Source organism: Marmota marmota, unplaced genomic scaffold (genome assembly GCF_001458135.2).
Source record: "Marmota marmota marmota unplaced genomic scaffold, marMar, whole genome shotgun sequence".
NCBI classification, from domain to species: domain Eukaryota; kingdom Metazoa; phylum Chordata; class Mammalia; order Rodentia; family Sciuridae; genus Marmota; species Marmota marmota.
The window spans coordinates 27,240,684-27,261,392 of NW_026000229.1; the positions used below are offsets into that span (position 1 = coordinate 27,240,684).

General features: G+C 38.8%; 1 protein-coding gene across 1 annotated transcript in view; it reads left to right on the top strand.

Moving 5' to 3' along the window:
• The first annotated feature begins 12,625 nt into the window (after positions 1-12,625).
• The window catches only part of Fam214a (family with sequence similarity 214 member A), a 138,548-nt gene continuing 130,464 nt past the window's right edge, over positions 12,626-20,709 (top strand). The window contains exon 1 of the mRNA XM_048793111.1: positions 12,626-12,726. The gene's annotated coding sequence lies outside the window, so the exon portion shown is untranslated. The remainder of the gene's footprint in view (positions 12,727-20,709) is intronic.

Sequence of the window (20,709 nt, forward strand, 5' to 3'; positions counted from 1 at the left end):
TTTGTTATCTTATTGTCTAATTTTTTGAGTTCTTTGTATACTCTGGATATTAGGGCTCTATCTGAAGTGTGAGGAGTAAAGATTTGTTCCCAGGATGTAGGCTCTCTATTTACCTCTCTTATTGTTTCTTTACACAGCAGCATTTTCTATACTCCAATTAATATAATTCTGGGTGCTAAGGAAAAACATAAAAAAAGAGATTTTCCTTGTGTATAATCTCACTAGAGAACTAAGACTAGCAACAGGAAAAAATATCTGAAAACACTGTAAAATAACACTCATTTATTTATTTGAAAGGAGGTCTTGCTATGTTGCCCAGTCTGGCCTTGAACTCCGAATCCTCCCATCTCAGCCTCCCGAGTAGCTGGAATTACAGGTATGTGCCACAATACCCAGCTTCTGTCAGGCACATTTAATCATAAACTATAACTTAAATCAGAGGGACCAAAATGGTAGACACAATGCCTCCTAGAACACGGGCCTTGAGAAAAGCATTTATTCTTTCTGGACCTCAGTTTCCTTGTTGTTGTTGTTGTTGTTTTTAAAGGCAAGAATAATATTAATCCCTTATTATCTTTTGAATAATCCTGTGTTGCACAAATGTAACCAAGTATGTAGGGTCACTTTTAAAACTTTAGTAATCTTCCAATGTAAAGTATTTATTATTATTGCTATAATTGTTGTTCTTATGATTATTAATAGTATACGTAGAGTTCAGAGAGAGGAGAGATCCTGGTACTCAGGGGAGCCTAGAGAAGGATGTATCTGAGTACTTGAGCCAGCTTTGAAGGATGTGCAGGGTTCAGAAGGATCAGAAAAAGCCCTGGTTTGGGAGGTAAGAGCAGAGGCAGAGAGAAGAAATAAAGAACAGGAGGGACCCCTGGGGAACCAACTTGGCTGAACTGAAGGATGGCCTGGGGGAGGAACAGAATATACATTTGGACGGGTAAGAAGACTGGCCCAGGGCAGACCTCAGCAGGAGGGGGAGCATGCTCCTGAGCTCTGCAGCAAAGGAGAAGTTGACATTTGTTTAAGACTCAGACTTCCCTTAGAAAAAGGGAAGTCTACTCACCAGTTAAATGTCCAGAATATTAAAAGGTTCTGTTCTACTCCCCTTCCCAGCAATGCCCCATTCGTTCTACTGAGTGTATTCTCTTCCTCAGGCTTTGTTACATCCAGCCCAGGACTTGGCAGATAATAAGTACCCCCAAACTAATGGGGGTTGAATTCACACAGCATAATCGTGCATCATCACTACTTCTCCCCAGTTTCTTTAAGTTACCAATGACCTCATTCTGTACCAATCAATGATCATTTCTTTGTCTTCATCCTTCTTGACCTCTGCTGATTCTGTGCCTGGTCCTTACTCATTCTCTATTCCACAGAAGCCTGTATTGTCTGCTCCACGTTGAGAACAATTCTGTCTCCAATTCCCAGACAAATAGCTTCAGAATTCTGACTGAAATTTATACTGATGAGATATTTGTTCATGTAAACGCACTGTTCTTTTAAAATATGAATGCATTCAAGGTGGCTAATGAGACCTAAGACTCACATTTCATTGTTAATTACTTTAATTAATTAATTTTTCTCCTATCATTTACCTGTGAGGTGCACTTGAAGGAATGAAGGAATGAAGGAATGCCTGTTTTTGTTTAGGTGGAGGGAAGGTCACCTGGAAGATGAAGGAATCATGAAGGAGGACTTTTGTGAAAGGAAGGGAAGACCGAAGGTATCAGAAATAAACCCGATTTTCACACTTTTGCTGAAACTCAACCTGGCCCTCCAACACGCTCTAGACACCCCCACTCAGCCTCAGGCTTTTTCTCCTTCTGATTGACAGCCTCAGAAGAGTGACACACCTCTCATTCCTCAGAACAGTTTAAAGTAAAAAATAAACTGCTTTCTTCTCTCCACACAAGTCCTGCGGGGTTCTTGGGAGCAAATCCTTGGCTCCTTTCCAGGATTGATCTCAGAGTTTCAGTTGCAAAAGTTCAGACTGCAAATTACATCTGCCTCCCCACATTTATCCACCCATAAGCAACAGGGAGTGGATGTGAGCCAGCTCTACCCTGATTAAAACTTGAGCTCATTTAGAAATCTAATGTCTCAGACCCACCTGTTCTGGAATGTTCTTCTGAGAGGATAAGACTGAGTTACATGCCAGCTAAGGAACATGTCTTTCAGGAACATGTCTTTCCTTCTTATCCTGTTCCATCATTGGCCCCTAAAATAGTAACTTCTACCCACACTTTGTCCTTTCAGAGAAGTGAGAAAGCTGCTCCCAGCCCTGCATATGGGAAGGAGTGACCCATATGACCAGGCAGATGAGGGTAAAGGTCATCTGTTCACTCTCTCTGGCTGAGACCTGCCTGCACACTGTCCTCTGATTTTGTTCCCATGCATTAGGGGAGCTTGCTGAAGGCTCAGGCCCTACTTCTGAAGGGCAGTGTCCCCCTCTGAATCTCCCTGTCTGATAGAGAATAAGGGTGAAGACCCCCTTCTCAACAGAGGTGGGTAAAGTGTGCTCTGAAGAGCAGCTCTCTCTGCCACAGAATGGAAGTCTATTTGGTAGAAGGTCCTGTAACAGGGGTTCACTTGATGCTTTGACTGTTTCCTTGTGGCTTTGAACTTACGTGTTTTCTTCTTTTTTCCCAAACTTCTTCTACCTGATCTTCTCCTCTCTGATCTTCTTTTCCCTAACCTTCTCTTCCCTGATCTCCTTCCCAATTTCTCCTTCCTAATCTCATTTTCTCTAAATCACCTATTTTTTAAAAACCCTGTTCCCCATGATGGGCAGAATCACAGCCTTTAGGACAGGAGTCCCCTGTGTTTCTCCTTTTCTAACAAAGCAATAAACCATCTTTTTCCTTTTTCTCAAAATCGTGTCCTCATTATTGGATTGGCATCAGGCACAAGGACCCAGCTTTCAGCAATAGTCCCTCCCCAGGATCAGAGGTGAAAGCTATGTTCTCCTTGCCAGCTTTCCCATTAGTAAGGAAGTATTTTGATTTCCACTGGACTGATGTACCTATTTCTCAACTGATTCAGAACCAGAAGGGAGGAAGCATGTGATTGCCTGGTGTCTCTAATTTGTCAACAGCAACTCCAGAGAAGTGGCTTAGCAAGGAATTCTACTCGTTAGCTTCTCAGTGCTCCCTGAAGAACAAGAATCTATTCTGATATATTTTCTTAGCCATATTGTACACACCTCCTAGTTTTTACCCTCCTCTCCCATCCCATTTGAGACCTTGGGTTTGTCAAATGCATTCTGGGAGCTGGAAGCACATATATTTAGAGATGAGGATGGGGTCACCATGTGGTTGTGTCCTGCTCAGTTCTTCCCAGCATTCCTTGGGCTCTGATTTGGGGTACACTGTGAATTACTGAAATGCTCTAGAGCCTCTCAACTGGGGATACATTCAAGTCTATGCACAGATAAGAGCGGAACATTTTAGAGAAGGGTTATTATCACTTTATTTATTGACATATTTTTAAATTGACACATAGTAGTTGTACATATTTATAGGGTACTGTTGACATTTCAATACATGAATATAATGTGTAATGATCAGATCAGGGTAACTGGCATATCTATCACCTCATACATATCTCATTTCTTTGGGTTAGGAACATTCAAATTCCTTTCTATCAGATATTTTAAAATATCCAATTGTCATCAACCCTAGTTTTGCTACTGTGACAGAGAATAATTGAATTTACTCCTTCTATGCAACTCAGCCCTATACCCATTGAGCATTCTCTTTTCATTCCTTCCTCCCCCACACCCATTCAAGGATCTGGTAACCACCATTCTCTTCTCCACCTGTGTGAGCCGGGCGTGGTAGCAGACGCCTATAATCTCAGCAGCTCAGGAGGCTGAGGCAGAAGGATAGTGAGTTCAAAGCCAGGCTAAGCAATTTAGTGAGACTCTAAGCAACCCAGTAAGACCCTGTCTCAATATAAAATATAAGGAAGGTCTGGGGATGTGGCTCAGCGGTTAAGTGCCCCTGAGTTCAATCCCTGCTACCAAAAAAAAAAATTTATATATATATATATATCTCCAACTTCAGCTTCTACATATTAGTGAGAAATGTAGTATCATCTTTTTGTGCTTGGATTATTTCATTTAACTTAATATCCTCCAGTTCCATTCATGTTACTGCAAATGACAGAACTTCATACTTTTTTAAATGGTTGAATAATATTCTAGTATGTATATAATCCACATTTTCTTTATTCATTCATCCATCAATGGACACTTGGGTTAGTTCCATGTCTTTGCTATTGTGCAAAGTGCTGCAGGAGACAACCTAGTGAAGATGTCTATTTGACATCCTGATTTTACTGACCAATGCCTGCAGCTGATATATACCTAGTGATAAGATTGCAGGATCATATGGAACTTCTATTTCTAGTTTTTAAAGAAAACTTCACTGTTTTCTATAACAACTGTACTTATTTACATTCCCACCATCAGCAAATGTTCCCCTTTCTCAGCCTCCTTGCCATCTGTGTTAGTCAACTTTCTGTCTCTGTGACAAATACCTGAGATAAACAGCTTAAAAGAAGGAAAGGTTTATTTTGGCTCATGCTTTAGAAGTTTCAGTCCACGGTTAGTTGGCCCTGTCACTTTGGGCCTGTGGAATCATAGTACATTCATGGCTGAGGAAGCTGGTTCACCTCATAGTGGTCAGTGAGAAGGGGGGCTCAGGGTCCCAGTGTACCCTTCAAGAGCACACCCCCAATGACCCAGCTTCCTTCCACTGGGCCCCACCTCCCCAAAGTCTCTCCACCACCCAACAGTGCCACAGGCCAGTGACCAATGCCCTAACACATGGGTCCTTGAGGAACATTACATATCCAAATTGTAGCACACAGTATTTTATTATTTTTTGTGTTTTTCATAATAGCCATTTTAACTGGGGTGAGATAATATCTAATTGTGATTTTGATTTGTATTTCCCTAATGATTACTAATGTTATGCATATCATTTTTGGTTCATTTAACCTCGTTTGAGAAACGTCTATTTAGACGTGTCTATTCAGGCCATTCTCCCTTCTGTTTTTGTTATTTGTTTACTTGCTTTATGCTATGGATTAAACCTCAAGCACGCCAACCATGCGCTCTACCACTGAGCTACACCCCCCCAGCCCCATTTTACTTTTTAAAACCAGATTATTCAGTTTTGTGCTATTGAATTGAGTTCCTCATGTATTCTGGAAATTAACCCTTTGTCAGATGAATAGTTTGCAAATATTTTCTCTGATTTTGCAGGTTGTCTCTTCACTGTGTTGATTGTGTCCTTTGCTGTACAGAAGTTTTTGGTCTGATATGATCCCATTTTTTGCTTGTGTTACCTGAGCTTTAGAGCTCATACCTAAAAAATCTTTGCCCACACCAATGTCCTAAAGCATTTCCCCTACATTTTTTTATACTGAGTTCAAAGTTTCAAAGTGTTACTCTGAGTTAATTTTTGTACATGAAGAAAGATAGGGATCTAGTTCCTTCCTACTGCATATGGATACCTAGTTTTTCCAGCACCACTTATTAAAGAGGCTTTCCTTTCCCATACATGTATATGTATGTGTGTGTATTTGTGTGTATATGTGTAAATGTGTATTTGTGTATGAATATAAACACATATATGGTATAGATAATGAAAATCAGTTGGCTGTAAATACATGAACTTACTTCTGAATTATCCATTCTGTTCCAGTTGTTCATGTGTACGTTTTTATGCCAGTTCTCTGTTGTTCTCTGATACTACAGCTTTGCAATATGTTTTCAAGTTAGATACAGCTATGTTCTTGTTCAGGATTGCATTGGTTATTTGAGGTGTTTTGTGGTTCCAGATGAATTTTGTGATTTTTTTCCCTTGTTCTTTAAAGAATATCATTGGTATTTTGATAGGAATTACATTGAATCTATAATAGATTGTTCTGAGTAGTATGGGCATTTTAACATTATTAGTTCTTCCAATCCATGCACAAAGGGTGTCTACCCATTTATTTCTGTGTTCTCTTCCATTAGAGTTTTGTAATTTTCATTGTAGAGATCATTTATTTCTGTGGTTAAGTTTATTCTATGTATTTTTCATAGTTATTAGAAACCATTGTCAGTAATTTGGTTTGGGAGTATAAAGGAGGGGGGGTATTTATTTATTTATTTATTTATACTGGGGATTGAACCCAGCACATTTTACCACTAAGCTATATCCCTAGTCCTTTCAATTTTTTGAGATGGGGTCTCACAAAGCTGTTGTGAGTCTCACTAAGTTGCTGCGGTTGGCCTCAAACTTGTGATCCTCCTGCCTCAGCCTCCTAAGTTTCTGATTACAGGCATGTGCCACCACATCTGACTAAGAAGGTATTTATTTTTGTATGTTGATTCTATATACTGTGATCTTAGTGAATTTATTTATCAGTTACAACAGTTTTTTGATGGAGTAGTTAGGTTTTTCTAGAAATAACATTATGTCCTCTGTAAACAGGGATACTTTGACTCTTTGTTTCCTCTTTGGAGACCCATTTTTTTTGTTTGTTCCTTTGTTTTGTTTTGTTTTGTGGTAGGAATTGAACTTGGGGGCATTCAACCACTGAGCCACATCCCAGCCCTATTTTATATTTTAATTAGAGACAGGGTCTCATTGAGTGGCTTAACATCTCACCAGTTGCTGAGGCTGGCTTTGAACTCATGATCCTCCTGTCTCAGCCTCCTGAGCCACTGGGATTACAGGCATGCACCACAGTGTCTGGCTTGGAAACCCATTCTTTCTCTTTTCTTATTGCTGTGGCCAAGACTTCCAATATTATATTGAATAAGAGTGGTGAAAGTGGACATCCTGGTCTTGTTCCTGAAGGAGTGGGACATTTTTTAAATCCTTAACTACTTTTTAGGAAAAACCATTTGGGAATTCTGTGGTTGTTTTGATAAATGAAACTTTATAGGACTAAAAATTTTTCTTTCAAGCAAACATTTAATGGATTACTTCTAAAGAAAACTAAACTTTTGCTTCTCCTATCACAAGTAGATTTAGAATAATAATTCTAGAATTTAATTACATTCTCAGAGTTATCTGGCACAAGCCATTATTGCCATGTCTCATAAAAAGCAATGAAATGACAAATAACCATTATTTTATGACTGAATGATTAACTGGCTGGTTGTCATGGCCGCACTCCAATCAGAACAATTATAATCCCTCTACCTGTTTCCCACCTATTATACAGCTGGATTGACCTGTGATAGGAAAAGGCATGTCTCAGACTTTTAAGGACTCAGGCTTAGTAAAACCTCACACCATTCCACCCCAGAAGTGGATTGGTAGACCACTTAACCTAGCATGCATAAGACCCTGGGTTTGACCCCAAGCACCATAGAAAAAAATAGTGATAAAGCAATTTTAATGAGCCAATTTTACAGCTGATCAAATTCTTATTCATAAAAGCTGCAGAATGGGGCTGGGGTTATGGCTCGCCTCACACATGCAAGGCCCTGGGTTCGATCCTCAGCACCACATAAAAATAAATAAATAAATAACTGCAGAAAGAAGCTCAACTGTATGATTTGAGGTGAAATAATATTTAAATAAAAATTACACATTTTCCTAAAGTGTGCTACTATAAGATATTGCTATAAAACAAGTGTTCCTATATTTCCTCATGGAGCAAATGCTTAAATATCTGCACCATTCTGAACACATATGAATGGTAAGAATTGTGTTTGAAATTATTTGGAAAGAAATGTTTCTCAGGAAAAACTCATACAGGTTAACATAAATCATAGAAGATTTGGTCCCTAAGTACTATAAAAACTTCCACATGTGACTTTTTTTCTTTTCTTTTTTCCTGGTAATTGAATCCAGGGATGCTTAACCACTGAGTCACATTTACAGCCCATTTTATCTTTTTATTTTGAGACAATTTTGCTAAATTGCTAAGGACCCTGCTAAATTGCTGAGACTTGCCTCAAACTTGCAATCCTCCTGCCTCAGCCTCCTGAGTCAGGGGATTAGAGGCATGCACTAAGACTTTCGCAATTACCATCTCCTTTTCACTTCTCTGATTACAGCCTTGTGATTGGGACTTTTTTTTTTTTTTTTTTTTGTGGTCTTGGAGATTAAACCCAGTGCCTCTCACATGCTAGGCAAGCACTGAGCTACATCCCCAGCCTTTAAAAACATTTCTTATTGGTGCATAATTATACATAATAATAGGATTCATTGTGACATATTCATACTTGTACATAATATAATTTGATAAATTTCATCCCCCCATATCTCCATTTGCCCTTATCTCTTCCCTCTCCTTGATCCCCTTCCCCCATTTCCATGAGATCCCCTTTTTCCTTTTTTTCCTCTCTTGCTTCCACAGATGACAGAAAACATAAAACTCTTAATTTTCTGAATTTGGATTATTTTGCTAAACATGATGCTTTGCTGTTCCATTAATTTTCCTGCAAATTACATAATTTTGTTCTTTGTAGCTGAATAAAAATCAATCATGTATATATACCACATTTTCTTTCTTCATTCATCTGTTAATGGACACCTATCCTGGTTCCATTTCAACATGGGTAAGCTTGAATCATTTTTTAAATTTTATTTTTTTTATATACCAGAGATTGAACCCAGGGACGCTAAACCACTGAGCCACATCCCCAGTCCTTTTAAAAATATTTTTAAATTTAGAGACAGGTTCTCACTGAGTTGCTGAGGTTGGCTTTAAATTCGGGATCCTTCTGTCTCATCCTCCCAAGCCACTGGGATTACAGGTGTGCACCACCTGGCAAAGTTTCCATTGATTTTTGAAACAGTATCTCATTTGGTTGCCCAGGCCTCAAACTTGTTATCCTCCTGCCTCAGCTTCCTGAGTAGCTGGAATTACAAGTGTATGCCACCACACAGACTCACTGGCACTTTTGAGGAGCCTCTCACTGCGGTCCCATTCTTAAAAACAGGCAAGAGGAGCCACTGGCCTGCCCTCCTCTGTCTGTGCCTCTCTTGGCAAAATGAGGACACTGCAGAGATGGCGGACATGCCACTTGGAGTCAAGTCTCCACTTTCAGACCACTTTTCAGACCACTACTAAAATACTTTTTTTTGAACTCTGAATTTCTTTATCAGAACAGTCCTGAGCCTGTTTCCAGAGCCTGTTCAGGATCTTTGCTGGGGTCTGGCTTCCTGTGATGAATATGGAACCAGTATGCACACCCTCAGGTCTAAAGGGTGGCCTTGCATGGCTGTTTCGAAGGGGCTGTGGACATGCAGTTTGGATATGGGAGGTGAGGCATCTACATATATGTGCCAGAGGTGTTCTTGGTGCAGAATGGTGTCCAGGGAAGAAGAGTGAGTGGGCTATGGAGCAAGGGCTCAGGGGTCTGGGTCTAGGGGCCAGGTTCAGCTCTCTGTGTGATGCCACAGAAAGATTCTGTGAGAATATGAGAATTTAAAATTCAAACTCAGATTTTCCTGCTTGTTTTATCAAAGTGCATATGACAGAGCACTTTTTTTTAAACACACAGTCAGCTTTTTAATTTTTTTACAGTTCTAAATATTAAGACATAAGGCATTTGGGCCAAAAGTTTGTTTTCCTCCCTGAGCCCTACAAACATTAGTGGTAGGACTGCCTAACTGTTGCCCAACACACAGAATTTTTCAAAACAAACAGAAGATCCTCCAGCTCCTAAGCACGGTAGGGAGATATCTGTGATATCTTGGGTTTTATCTCTAAGTATCGTTCGAAACGTGCTTTGCAGTTTTGCCTCAATTATTCATTGTGTGTCACAAAGAGGTAAAAAAGAGAGCAGCTAGTTTAAATGACTCAGTGCACTGGTGAGTCTATGAACATTTCAAGCCAATCAAATTATGAACTGAGAGAGCTACATATTAGCAAAGAGCATCCAAACCCATCAACCACCTATATTTGCATAATCCCTCTACAAAGTTTATTCAAAGTGCTTCCACAAACATTAACCTCATTTGATCCTCACAATGACCACATAAGGCAGTCAGGGACAGTATCATTCCCATTTTATAGACAAGAAAGCAGAGGCTTGGGGAAGTGAGTGAGTTAGTATATTGCCTAAAAATATATAGCATAAAAGAAAAAGATTCCTAAGGACTGATATAAATTCTTGATTCTTAAGGGTGCAGGATCCAGGCATATTTTAAGATATACAGATGCAGTTTTTATATTTGAAAAAGCTACTCTCAGAAAGCACACTTGGCTTCCAGTTCTGGCTTGGCATTGACAAATGTTTCTTGGGATAGGTGTCCAACAGAGGTTAAGCCTCAGTTTCCATCTTCAAGATAAAGGAGTTAAAGTAGATAATCTCTAAGGTTTCTTCCAGCTCTGGTTCTTTTACAATCTATACCCCAGATTGCTTTTCACACTTGTAAAAGCAGCCTTGAAACCCAGGCAACACAGTTGTGTTATATTAATGAGCCTTTATATCAAATGGCCTAGGGTGTACATCTGAGTTCAGGAGATACAGGAGCCAAATAATAGTGCATTTGTTTAACAAAAAATTTTCAGGGATTTCAGAATCCTAAAACTCTCAGGATGCCTAGAAGTAGGACTTAGAAAATCAAGTGCCTTAAGGGGCCAGATAGGTAGTGGATCACATAGAGACTTGGGAGTCTGGGGAAACTTGAAGTTTCCAACAAGATTTCTTGTGTTTGACTTCTAGAGGGAAGTGTTCTGGTCCCAATCCACTTCTGATACTTTAAGGAAGGCCCACTGGCCTACTGCAATCCCTTCCTCATGCCAGGTCTCTTTTATAAGCTCCAAAGAACACTCAGAGCCCTAGGACATTCCCAGAATCTGTATTCTTTGGATGTTGAAATGTGGATTCAGAGATTATTCTCCAGTAAAACACTTCAAGCCTGAAAAATATGCTGGTGCCTAGGGCAGTCTTAACTAGACCCCTCAGCAAAAAAATTAGTCAGAACTAGACCTGGGTCATTTGATGTTTGGGATCCCATCAAATTTCTGGGAATAAAATCCCTTTATCAATTCACAAACATGAGGCAGATTCCAGAAAATTCTGGGCTCTGTGATTGAAAGCTCACTTCCCCCACCAACAATGTTATATACATTCATAACACTCTGAATAAACACTGGTATCTTGTTTGTCTGTCTGTTTTGGTACTGGTGATTAAATACTGGGAAGCTTTACCATTGAACTACACCCCCAGTCCCCCCTCCTTTTTTTTAATCTTTCAAGACAGGATCTCATTCAGCTGCTTAGAGCCTCATTACATTGATGAAGCTGGCCTCAAACTTGTGATCCTTCTGCCTCAGCCTCCCAAGTCACTGAGATTACAGGTGTATGCCACCATGCTTACCTTTGTTTGTTTTTTTTTAAAAAAAATTTCAATTAACTGATTATTAATTTAATGGTTTTCTTCTCTTCTAGACCAGTAAATTCCTTGGAGGAGCCCTTGCCTATCTTGCTTTTGGTTTTTGTGTCTGTTTTACGATGCTAGGGATCAGGGGTTTGTCCATGCTAGGCAAGTGCTGTACCACTGAGCTACACCCCCAACTTGCCCATAGTGTTTACTGTTGAATCTCCAGCACTCAGTACAGTGCCTGGCACACACTAAGTATGAAATACTATTTAATCAATGAATAAATAACGTCTCATTCATGTAGCCCTATGCATACAATAAACACCTAGATGTTTTCAGGCATTATTCCTTGAAAGGGGGTGGATAACAAAAGCAATACAAACCAAACTCTACCTTCATGGAACTAGCAGCAAGACAATACTGGAGATCAAGTAAATAAATGCAGTGATTTCAGACAGCATTAATAGCTATGAACCAAGAGGGAAGAGTCAGAGGAAAAACATGAGCTGACCAATGAATGACAGGAAGCCAGACAGTTGAGTAAAATAAGGGTCAGTCAGGTGAACGTTCCACAAAGCAGAAATAACCAGTGCAAAGACCCTAAGGCAGAAGTCATTTGGCTTATCTAAGCTACATGAAACATTGAGAAGATAGTTTGGCAGAAGCATACATGGTAGGAGATAAAGTTGAAAGGTTGTCAGGGAAAGAGCAGGGAGGACCTTTTAGGCCACGATGAAGACTGGATTCCAGGGAGAGCAGAACTGCAAACAGTAGCAAGAGTCAAAGTTGCTGGTGGCCCCAGCCTGTTTTTCATGGACCCAAAATAATATAAATACATGTATAACAGGAACAGAAACTTGAAGTTTCAGCTGCAGTCTTGCAGGTGCTAACTCTCATACTTGCCCACAGGCCTCTGACTTTCAAGACACCTGATCTCAGTGCTGCCTTTCTTTGGCATCAGCTGCCAGGAACCCGGCACAGAAGGGATTGTTCATCATCTCACTCGCTCTGGACGTTGGTAGTTCCGTGTTCTTGTGGGGCAAATACTGACTCAACAACACAAAATGTCAGGGTATAAGGTTCAACATCATTCTCATTATAATCCTGAAAGGAATCAGGCTGCGATATGGGGACCTGGCTTTAACAGCAAAACTATTTTGGGGGTTAGGCAAGCTATGGCAGTTCAAGCCCCTCCTCCTTCAGGACTCCTAATGGGCAAATCTCTTTAATTAACTTCCCTCCGGGCTCCTCCCTCCCAGGCTCCGCCTCCTGCCTTGCTCTATTTACAGTAGAGCACCAACCTACTCCCCTGCTGCTGCTGTCCCAGGGCCTCAGCTCTCCTCCCTTCAGTGGCTGGTATGGATATGACCTGGTAGGTACTTGTCTGAAGAAAAGGGAGGAATTAAAGGGGGTGATGGGGATAAAGACATAAAATAGGACGGGAAGCATGGGAGGGATACAGGATGCAGGGCGAAGAGACTGAAGAGGCTCAGGAGGATGATAGATTTGTAATAGGTTGAGGATGAGGTAAAGAATATGGAGGGCAGGGGTGTGAACTTCGTGTAGACCCAATAAGACACACACAAGCAAGTGGGTCAGCTTTGTCCTTCTATATTAGAAGATATTTAATTCCCTTTCAGCTACCGATCCTGTGATGATGATGATGATGATGATGATGGTGATGATGATGATTTTTTTTCTGTATCAGAGATTAAACCCAGGGTGCTCTACCACTGAGCTACTTCCACATCCCTTTTTTTTTTTTTTAATTCGGATACGGGGTCTTGCTAAGTTGCTGAGGCTAGCCTGAAACTTGTGATCCTCCTGCCTCAGCCTCCTGAGTCTCTGGGATTACAGACATGCAACACAGTGCTTGGCTCCTATGATTATTTTGGAGTTTCATATTTGTCTTGGAAACTGGCCTGCGGCCTCTTTCCTGGTATTTATTAGCCTGCCTGCTCTTGCTGCTCACCTAGCATTTCGAAGTTGCTGGTTTTAAGGGAGTAGGGTGTTTACTACTGAATGAGAAGCCTACATAAATGTTTTTCATGTTCACTGAAAGCAGGGCTGATGAAGCCTCACTTACCTCCTTCCCTTCTTTTGTCCATTTTTTATTTGTCCTATTTATGACTGTTCTAATTTAATTTTCACTGCGGCTTTCCCAGGATAACTCTACTCCTCTTTCCTGAAGTCCCAGAAAGCATCCCAAAATCTCCTGTGATTTCGGCCTCTGTAACAAGGTTTCTGTGACATAGGCATAGTGTGGATTGGGGACTAAGATTTTCCTGGCTATTCAAAGCAAAACTGAATTCAGGAGCTCACCTATAAAAGGCAAATTAATTTAACAATGCCATTTTGGACCATTAACGAGCATTTCTTATTCTCACAAACACACTTTTATTAAACATTTTTTATAGAAACCTTCTAAGAATAATAGAGAGAATTTTTGTATACCCTGACCCCAGATTGACCAATTTTCAAAAATTACCTTTATTTATTATTACTTTTTTTTTTCTTTTTTTGTACTAGGAATTGAACCCAGGGGCACTTTACCACTGAACTACATCCCCAGACATTTTTATTTTTAATTTTGAAACAGGGTCTTTCTACATTGCTTAGGGCCTTCCTACATTGCTTAGGGCCTCACTAATTTGCTGCAGCTGGCGTTGAACTTGCCATCCTCCTGCCTCAGCCTTCCAAGTAGCTGGGATTACAGTCACCCAGCCCCTATTTGCTTTCACATTCTGTCTCCCTTCTTTGCTCTCTCCTTCACTATCCGCACCACTATCTTACAACTTTTTTAAATGAATCATTTGAGAGTAGATGGCAAATATCATGGTCCTTCAATGTATAATTCCGAAGAACAGGGTATTATTTTACATGTCACAATATAATTAGCAAATTACAGACATTTCATTGAAGTTTATTCATTATTTTATCTAATCTATAGTCTATATTCCCATTTTGTTAATTGTTCAAAGTGATAAAATTTTTCTCACTACTGTAGGATTAAATCCTGTCTCTTTCACCACCTTTAATCTGGAATAGTTCCCTAGTCTTTGCTTTCATGATGTTGATTGACTTTTTTTCGAGGGGGGTGGGCAGCTACTGGAGATTAAACCATTGAGCAACACCCTCAGCTCATTTTATTTTATTATTTAGAGACAGGATCTTAAGAAGTTGCTCAGGGCCTTGCCAAGTTGTTGAGGCTGGCTTTGAACTCTCAATCCTCTTGCCTCAGCTTCCCAAACTACTGGGATTACAGGTGTGTGCCACTGCACCAGTTGATGTTGACATTTTTGAAGAATGTAGGTCAATTACTCTATATGACTGAATTGGTTTATCTGGTCTTTCCTCATAAGTAGATTCAGAGTATGAACTACAGGTTGGATTATTACATAGGTGATTTTGTATCCTCAGAATGTCACTTCTAGAGACACATGATATCTATCTGTCCCTATTAGATGATGTTAATTTTAATCACCCAGTCTCTATTTTTTCACTACTTGTTGCCTTGCAACTCATAAACAGTCATGGAAAGACAGTGAGACAACGCAAATATCCTGTTCCTCATTAAACTTTCCTCTCCAGATTTAGCATCCATTCTTGTTCAAACCATTCTATATGATGTTTGCAAAACAGTAATTTTCTAATTATTCCACTGCTGCCTCAACATTTATCACAGGACATTCTGTTGTGAGGAAGTCTTCCCCTTGCTTTTCTTTGTTTACAGCTTTGTTGACATGATTTACATACCAGACCATTTACCCTTTTACAGTTCAGTGGTTTTCAGTATAGTCACACAGATGTACAGCCATTACCATAGTTAATTTTATAACATTTCATCACTCCACAAAGATCCTTTCCCCAGACCTAGGCAATCACTAATCTACTTCCTGTCTCTACAAGATTTGCCTTTCTAGACATTTCATATGAATGAAATCAGACAATTTGTGACTTTTAGTGACTGGTTTCTTTTTCTTGGGGTCATGTTTTCAAGGTTCATCCGTATTGTAGCATGTATTGGTACTTCATTTTATTTTATTGCTGAATTATTTTATTTGTTATACATAGGCTTAGGGAGTGACCACCAATATCTCATTGGGTGTTTCTTCTTCCTGCTGGGGAGGGTGTAAGCCACCTGAGAACTTAAGGTCTAAAATAATTAGTGAAGAACAAAAGTCAGAGAGTCAGAAATGTGTTTACAAAAGCAGAGCCCCTGATAGATCCAGTCCACTCAAAAGCTGGAATAGACAAAGGAAAGATAGCTCCAATGGTTTATTTAAGGGGGTACATCAAAGGCAGGGATAAGGTTTCAAGGGCAGAGTCTTGCTTCTGATGTCTTGCAGTCAAGAGGTTGATTGACATCTTGGCAGGTCACACCCATCTCAAGTGCTATGCGGGATCTTAGGCAGACCCTGAGGAAGAAGTTTACCTGCATAATGTGGTCAGTCCCTATGGGAGGTGCCATGGGAAGTTCCCAATGCCATACTTATCCCCTCAGGAGGCTACTATGTGCAGCAGTTCACACATAGCCCACAGACCACTGGTGACAACCAGCTGTTCCTATCCACTAGGCTGGATGTGTGGTGGCCCACATGCAGCCCATGGATGGCATGTGACACATATGTACTTATGAATTGCTATTTTTATTCATTAGGTTATAATCATTATTGTTATTATTTTGACGTTTGCTTTTCCAGATTTGGGACTTTCAGGGAGGTTTCTGTGTTCTTTTGACATGTCCTCATCACTTTTTTGAACAATTTTTTATATCCAAGCTCATCTTGTACCTCCTGAATCTAGTTCTGTAATATGCCTTTTCAAAGAGCCTTTAGTGGAGAAATAGTATTGAAAAAACAAATACCAAATGTCTTCTTTGATATAATGAGAGCAACTAAGAACAGAGCAGGGAGGAAGAGCAGGAAGAAAAGATTAACATTAAACAGATACATGAGGTGGGATGGGGAAAGGGAGAGAAAGGGAAATTGCATGGTAATGGAGGGAGACCCTCATTGTTATACAAAATTACATATAAGAGGTTGTGAGGGGAATGGGAAAATAAACAAGGAGAGAAATGAATTACAGTGGATGGGGTAGTGAGAGAAGATGGGAGGGGAGGGAGGGGGGATAGTAGAGGATAGTAAAGGTAGCAGAATACAACAGTTACTAATAGGGCATTATGTAAAAATGTGGATGTGTAACCGATGTGATTCTGCAATCTGTATTTGGGGTAAAATTGGGAGTTCATAACCAACTTGAATCTATTGTATGAAATATGATATGTCAATAGCTTTATAATGTTTTGAACAACCAATAAAAAAATAAATAAAAAAAAAAAAAGAAAGAAATACAAACCTAGAGGTCAGAATTGTAGATAAACATGTTTATAGATTATTAACATATGGATGGTATTTAAAACTAGAGATCAGAGAGTTTACCTGAAAATAAAATGCAGATAAAGAAAAGAAGTATGCTCAATATCTAATCCTCCAACATTTACATCAATTAGTGAAGAAAGACTGACTCAGAAGTTAAACACCAGGAATGTGCCTGGCAGGTCTATAATCCCAGCCAATCTAGAGGCTGAGATGAGAGGATCTCAAATTCCAGGCCAGCCTCAGCAATTTAGCAAGGCCTTAACAGATTTCAGAAGACCCTGTCTCAAAATAAACAACAGAAAGAACTGGAAATATAGCTTAGTGGCAAAGCACCCATGATTTCAATCCCCAGTACCAAAACAAAACAAACACTCCATTAGGGAAAAAAAAAAAGAAAAAGGAAAAAACCCACCAGGAATGGCTCAAACTTGGTCAATTGAGTTCACTTTAGAATCTTTGGGGGGATATAGTGGCAATAAGGACCTCAAAATAAGACTGGTTGTGGGTTAGGATTGTGGCTCAGTGGCCTAGCATGCATGAGGTACTGGGTTCAATCCCCTGAACCACATAAACAAAACTAAAAAAAAAAAAGAAAAAAAAGAAAAACCCAGATCTGATGATGGCATGCTCCTTGCCACTAGGGTATCAGTACTTTTCTGCCTGTTATGGCTTAAATATGAGATGTCCCCCAAAAGCTAACATGTGAGACAATGCAAGATGGTTTAGAGGTGAAATGGATTATGGGAGACTGAAGCTAATCAGTGCATTAATCCCCTGATCAGGATTAACTGAGTGGTAACTGTAGGCTGGCAGGGTGTGACTGGAGGAGGTGGGTTATTGGGGCATGCCTTTGAGGAATGTATTTGGTGAGCTGGGCTTAGTCTCTCTGCTTCTTGATCATGTCCTGAGCCACTTTCCTCTACCACACTCTTCTGCCATGATATTCAGCCTCACCTTGAGCCCCAAGAAATGAAGCCATTTGTTTGTGACTGAGGCCTTTGAAACTGTGAGTCCCAAAATAAACTTTTCCTTCTCTAATTGCTCTTGACAGGTCTTATTGTTGCAGCAGTGAAAAATCCGACTAATAAACACTGCCCTATTGGAAATCTTGAATTCTCACTAATAACTCTCTCTAGTCTAACCCCTAGGGCTCTTTTTGCCTTCCCCCATTTCATATTTGTGTGTCTCTTCTTTCCCTATGAAAACCCTAACTCCCAGTGATATCATTGCATTTACTCATCTGCTCACTGCTACAATATATATAAAATAGTTTCAGAGTTACTAAACCCATGCCACTATGGAAAGCTAACCAGCTAGAGCACAGGATTTGTTTGTAGTTCTTTTTTCCACACCTTGAGTCTATATTCAAAATACTGTATTCACAGGTGAGTTGAATTAGTACTTTTTTTTTTAATTAGTACCTTTTCCCTCTTCACTACAGTTTTATTTCTCAGTTGAAACAGAATTGGATTCATTTGTTTATTTGCCTTCAATTATACTTTTTTTTTTAGAGACAGGGTCTTAATGAGTTGCTTAGCACCTCGCTGTTGCTGAGGCTGGCTTTGAACTCGCAATCCTCTTGTCTTTTATACCCCATCTTGCCTTTGTTTTATTCTTTAAATATGTAGAATATGCCTCTAAAAGCAAAAATTATTTAAAATCTATACTCATGTCATTCCTTGACCAACCTTTCTAACCCATTCCTCTCTTACCCCTTGTAGGGAGAAAAATTTTTTATCTTTCTTTTCTCTTCTTTTTTGCAAAAATAATGGATCTATGTCTTTTCCTCAATTTTTTTTTTTCTTATAAAAAGTTTGGGGCTGGGGATGTGGCTCAAGCGGTAGCGCGCTCGCCTGGCGTGCGTGCGTGCGGCCCGGGTTCGATCCTCACACCACATACAAACAAAGATGTTGTGTCTGCCGAAAACTAAAAAATAAATATTAAAATTCTCTCTCTCTCTCTCTCAAAAAAAAAAAAAAAAAAGTTTACATACTTCGTTACTTTTTTTCATTTTGCCTAATATGTCCTGGAAGTCATGCCAAATCAGTTCAAATGGCCTTCTTGGTTTTGTTTGTTTGTTTGTTTGTTTGTTTAAACACAGCTGCATATTACTTTAAATTATTATTAATTATTTGTTTCTTTGTGAGTCCCCAAATAAACTTTTCCTTCTCTAATTGCTCTTGACAGGTCTTATTGTTGCAGCAGTGAAAAATCTGACTAATAAACACTGCCCTATTGGAAATCTTGAATTCTCACTAATAACTCTCTCTAGTCTAACCCCCAGGGCTCTTTTTGCCTTCCCCCATGCCCAGAGAACCTTAGTTTACTTAAAAAAAAAAAAAAAAAGTAGATATGTTTTTAATTGTCACACAGCAATGTACATATTTATGGGGTACAATTTGACATCTCAATACATATACACAATGTATAATGATAAAAGTAATATTAGCATATTACTCTAATAAATACATATACCATATTTTGGTCCACTAACCTATGCTGCAAAGTAACCTTGTGCATATGTATTTTTATATGCTTAATGATCTATTTTTAAATAGATTCCTGGAAACAAAATTTCTAGTTGATGTTAAGCATGTAGGTAGTTTTGATAAATATAGCAAATTCCTTTCATATGGGTTTTGTTTCTCCAAAGACTCTCCAACAGGTTATATTATGATTTTGTCCATCTGATATGTGAGAAATAGTATCTCAGTGTAGTATTATATGTATAATGATAATATCATGGCAAATTCATTACCTTACAGGTTTATTATTTTTTAGTGTTGGAAACATTCAAAAATAATCTCTATTAGCTATTTTGAAATTTGCAAGTAATCATTGTCAATCATAGTTATCCTACTATGCTATAGAAAATTAGAATTTATTCCTCTTAACCAAATGTGATCTGCTTTTTGTCGTTATAGATAAAGTTTCACTTTATAGACTTGTATAAAAACAAAATCATATGTGTACTCTTTTGTCTGGCTTCTTTCAGTATAGTGATATTTTGAGATTTATCCATTATTTTTTATTACTGAATAGTATTCCATTATGTGAATATACATGAACAGTTAGGCTTTTCCTAGTTTGAGAATACTACAAATAAAGTTAGTATAAACATTTGCATATAAGTCTTTGAACATACTTTTTTTTTTTAATCTTTGGGCAAATACCTATAAGAAGAATAGCTTATTATGAGTGAAACTGAGCATCTTTCAAATGCCATTTTTCTTCTTCTTTCTTTCTTTCTTTTTTTGTTTTCAGTGCTGGAGATTGAACTCAGGGCCTTGCACATTACTAGGCAAGTGCTCTACAATTGAGTTACATCCCCAGTCCTCAAATGTCACTTTTGTGTGTGTGTGATTGCTAATGTCTTTTGCCTATTTTTCTGTAAAATTTTTGATCTTTAATTTTGAAGTTCTTTATACATTTGAGATATTAAACCTTTATCTTAATATGTTATAAATATTCTCTCAATTTGTCATTTGTATATTATTTTCACTTAAGGTGTTTTTATATGCATTTTAAAATATCTGTGTAGTCGATGCCTCATCTCTTCTTGATCATATCTTAATTTATCATATCTTGATCATGTCTTAATCATAGTTAGAAATATTTTCCCAATACCTACATCATAGAGAAGTTAAAACATTTTATTCTATATTAATATTCATTCACTTTTTACATTTAGATTTTTGACCCATAAAGGTTGATTGTGTGTGGTATGAAGACCTTATTTTTCTTAATGGCTATCCAATTGTACTGAGAGCTTAAAAGTCCTTTTTATTTTGCTTTGTTTGTTTATTTGAGAATTCACCTTTCTCGTTTGCTATATTTCTAGATATACTTTTTCCATTTTATTCTATTGAGGCACTGGGTTTGACACTCAGCACCACATAAAAATAAGTAAATAAAATAAAGGTATTGTGTCCATGTGCAACAACTGTCACATGCTAGTACCACCTTATTTTAAA